The following is a 4,789-nucleotide window of genomic DNA, read 5'->3' on the forward strand; positions in this document are numbered from 1 at the left end:
CAAATGCTCTTTTTTTTTCAAGTCTAGTCCAAGTCTTCTCTCCTGACAGGAAACTTCCTCAATTACATTAATCCATTCAAGTTTTCCAAAATCTTGAATTCTTAGTGTCAGTTTCCAACAAGTTCACAAAATTATGCAATCTGTTTATTGTTTTTCTAATTATTTTTATGCATTATCCTCGAATTACTAAATTATTATAAGCTTCTTAAAGACACAGTTCATCCTATATTTTTTTTATATGTTTACACTTACCAGGCAGCACATGTAATAAAGGTGATCATTGAATATTTTATTATTATGACAGTGATGACTCAATCTTTACCACAGATTTTATGGGATAATAAAATACCATAATGTTGCTCAAAACTATTTGAGTCATAGTGCTTGATTGATAAATATTTTATAAATATTTAATTATTTCAGACTAAATATCTTTCATTTGCAAAATGTCAATTCATGAGTGGCAGTAATAAAACTATATTTTATATAAAAATTTGAGAACCCTCTCATTAGAAAATTTCATTAAAATGATAGAATGTTAGAGGTAGATTGAACATTAAGAAGGTATTCATTACCTTTTTGTTTATACCTGAAATCTTGATAGGTTTCTGATGTTCTCATTTATAATCTTATTTTTGAAATATCAGTTTAAAACTGTTCAATATTTTTAATATTCCAAAATGTATGTTTGTAAAACTATGGATGATTATAGCACTGTTGAAATCTCTAAAAAAAAAAAAAAAAAAGATCAAAGAGCAACTGAATGACAAATTCAGAAAGAGCTCAGAAGCTATTGCTATGTATTTATTTTGCCATTCACTTGTTCATTCTTCCATTAATTCAACAAATACTATATGTGCCAGATACTTGGTATATAATAAAGGGAAAAAACTTCTTTCTATGAGTTTTACTACCTAGTGAAGAGCCTGTTTTTTAATTATATATTCACTGAAATTAATGTTAAATTAAAACCCTGATAACTTCATAGGATTATTTTGAAAATTAAAATAATTTGTTCATGAAAAGTTAAGTGTCTGGCATATAATAAGCACCAAACACATAGCTCAAGAATAAAGTCTTCTGACTTAATATTGATGTGTTTTACTTATGAGATAGTACTTTTGTCAGGAAAGATATCCCTGAGATCAGTGTTCATGAGCTGAAACTTTTGGGGTAAGCAAGCATTAACCAGGGACTGAGTGGTTAAGTGTCTTCTGGGGGTAAGGATGAACAAGTACCCCTTTCACTAAAGAAGAAAAGTAAACTACTGTGGAATAAAATAAGTTTAAACTTTCCTGGGCAGAAAGAAAGGAATGAGGGGGAGCCTATAGGAAGATAAAAGAGAAAAAAGAAGGTCAAATTATGGAGGGTTTTGTTGATTTTGCTAAAAAGTTTTGATGTTAAGGATGTCAGAAAGGCTAGATGGGCTTGAAAAAAGCATGGAAGTTATTATAGAAACCCTTTCTGGAGAAATAAAACAACTAAAATCCAACCAAGTCAAAATCAAAAAGGTTATTAATGAGGTGAAATCAAAAATGGAGGCTCTAACTGCTAGGATAAATGAGGCAGAAGAGAGAATTAGTGATATAGAAGACCAAATGATGGAAAATAAAGAAGGTGAGAAAAAGAGAGAAAAACAACTACTGGATCACGAGGGCAGAATTTGAGAGATAAGCAATACCATAAGATGAAACAACATTAGAATAATTGGGATCTCAAAAGAAGAAGAAAGAGAGAGAGGGGCAGAAGTTATCTTGGAGCAAATTATAGCAGAGAACTTGCCTAATTTGGGGAAGGAAACAGGCATCAAAATCCAGGAGGCACAGAGAACCCCTCTCAAAATCAATAAAAATAGGTCAACACCCCGACATCTAATAGGAAAACTTACGAGTCTCAGAGACAAAGAGAAAATCCTGAAAGCAGCTCGGGACAAGAGATCTGTAACCTATAATGGTAGAAACATTAGATTGGCAACAGACCTATCCACAGAGACCTGGTAGGCCAGAAAGGACTGGCAGGATATATTCAGAGCACTAAATGAGAAAAATATGCAGCCAAGAATACTATATCCAGCTAGGCTGTCATTGAAAATAGAAGGAGAGATAAAAAACTTCCAGGACAAACAAAAACTAAAGGAATTTGCAAACACGAAACCAGCCCTACAAGAAATATTGAAAGGGATCTTCTAAGCAAAGAGAGAACCTAAAAGCAACGTAGACCAGAAAGGAACACAGACAATATACAGTAACAGTCACCTTACAGGCAATACAATGGCACTAAATTCCTATCTTTCAATAGTTACCCTGAATGTAAATGGGCTAAATGCCCCAATCAAAAGACACAGGGTTGGATAAAAAAACAAGACCCATCGATATGTTGTCTGCAAGAGACTCATTTTAGACCCAAAGACACCCCCAGATTGAAAGTGAAGGGGTGAAAAACCATTTGCCATGCTAATGGACACCAAAAGAAAGCTGGGGTGGCAATCCTTATATCAGACAAATTAGAGTTTAAACCAAAGACTATAATAAGAGATGAGGAAGGACACTATATCATACTTAAAGGGTCTATCTAAAAAGAAGATATAACAATTGTAAATATCTATGCCTCTAACATGGGAGCAGCCAATTATATAAGGCAATTAATAACAAAAGCAAAGAAACACAACAACAACAATACAATAATAGTGGGGGACTTTAACACGCCTTTCACTCAAATGGACAGATCATCTAAGCAAAAGATCAACAAGGAAATAAAAGCAAAAGATCAACAAGGAACAAATGGACTTCACAGATATATTCAGAACATTCCATCCCAAAGCAACAGAATACACATTCTTCTCTAGTGCCCAGGGAACATTCTCCAGAATAGATCACATCCTAGGTCACAAATCAGGTCTCAACCAGTACCAAAAGATTGGGATCATTCCCTGCCTATTTTCAGACCACAATGCTTTGAAACTAGAACTCAATCACAGAGGAAAGTTGGAAAGAACTCAAAGACATGGAGGCTAAAGAGCATCCTACTAAAGAATGAATGGGTCAACCAGGAAATTAAAGAAGAATTAAAAAAATTCATGGAAACAAATGAAAATGAAAACACAACTGTTTAAAATCTTTGGGATACAGCAAAGGCAGTCTTAAGAGGAAAGTATATAGGAATACAAGGCTTTCTCAAGAAACAAGAAAGGTCTCAAATACACAACCTAACCCTAAAGGAGCTGGAGAAAGAACAGCAAATAAAGCCTAAACCCAGCAGGAGAAGAGAAATAATAAAGATCAGAGCAGAAATCAATGAAATAGAAACCAAAAGAACAGTAGAACAGATCAATGAAACTAGGAGCTGGTTCTTTGAAAGAATTAACAAGATTGATAAACACCTGGCTGGACTTATCAAAAAGAAAAGAGAAATGACCCAAATAAACAAAATCATAAATGAGAGGAGAGATCACAACCAACACCAAAGAAATACAAACAATTATAAGAACATATTATGAGCAACTATATGCCAGCAAATTTGATAATCTGGAAGAAATGGATGCATTCCTAGAGCTGTATAAGCTACCAAAACTGAACCAAGAAGAAATAGAAAACCTGAACAGACCCATAACCACTAAGGAAATTGAAGCAGTAATCAAAAATATCCCAACAAACAAGAGCCCAGGGTCAGATGGCTTCCCAGGGGAATTCTACCAAACATTTCAAGAAGAATTAATACCTATTCTTCTGAAGCTGTTCCAAAAAATAGAAATGGAAGGAAAACTTCCAAATTCGTTATATGAGGGTACCGTTACCTTGATCCCCAAACCAGACAAAGACCCCATCAAAAAGAATTACAGACCAATATCCCTGATGAACATGGATGCAAAAATTCTCACCAAAATACTAGCCAATAGGATCCAACAGTACATTAAAAGGATTATGCACCATGACCAAGTGGGATTTATTCCTGGGCTGCAAGGTTGGCTCAACATCTGCAAACCAATCAATGTGATACAATACATTAATAAAAGAAAGAACAAGAACTATATCATCCTCTCAAAGATGCAGAAAAAGCATTTGACAAAGTACAGCATCCTTTCTTGATCAAAACTCTTCAGAGTATAGGGATAGAGGGTATATACCTCAATCTCATAAAAGCCATCTATGAAAAACCCACAGCGAATATCATTCTCAATGGGGAAAAACTGAGAGCTTTCCCCCTGAGATCAGGAATATGGCAGGGATGTCCACTATCACCACTCTTATTCAACATAGTATTAGAAGTCCTAGCCACAGCAATCAGACAACAAAAAGAAATAAAAGGCATCCAAATCTGCAAAGAAGAAGTCAAACTCTCACTCTTTGCAGATGATATGATACTTTATGTGGAAAACCCAAAAGACTCCACCCCAAAACTGCTAGAACTCATACAGGAATTCAGTAAAGTGGCAGGATATAAAATCAATGCACAGAAATCAGTGGCATTCCTATACACCAACAACAAGACAGAAGAAAGAGAAATTAAGGAGTCAATCCCATTTACAATTGCACCCAAAGGTGTAGGAGTAAATCTAACCAAAGAGGCAAAGGATCTGTACTCAGAAAACTATAAAATACTCATGAAAGAAATTGAGGAAGACACAAAGAAATGGAAAAACGTTCCATGCTCATGGATTGGAAGAACAAATATTGTGAAGATGTCAATGCTACCTAGAGCAATCTACACATTCAATGCAATCCCTATCAAAATACCATCAACTTCTTTCCACAGAACTGGAACAAATAATCCTAAAATTTGTATGGAACCA

The sequence above is a fragment of the Phoca vitulina genome, unplaced genomic scaffold, assembly GCF_004348235.1.
Source record: "Phoca vitulina isolate PV1807 unplaced genomic scaffold, GSC_HSeal_1.0 scaffold3, whole genome shotgun sequence".
Taxonomy (NCBI): domain Eukaryota; kingdom Metazoa; phylum Chordata; class Mammalia; order Carnivora; family Phocidae; genus Phoca; species Phoca vitulina.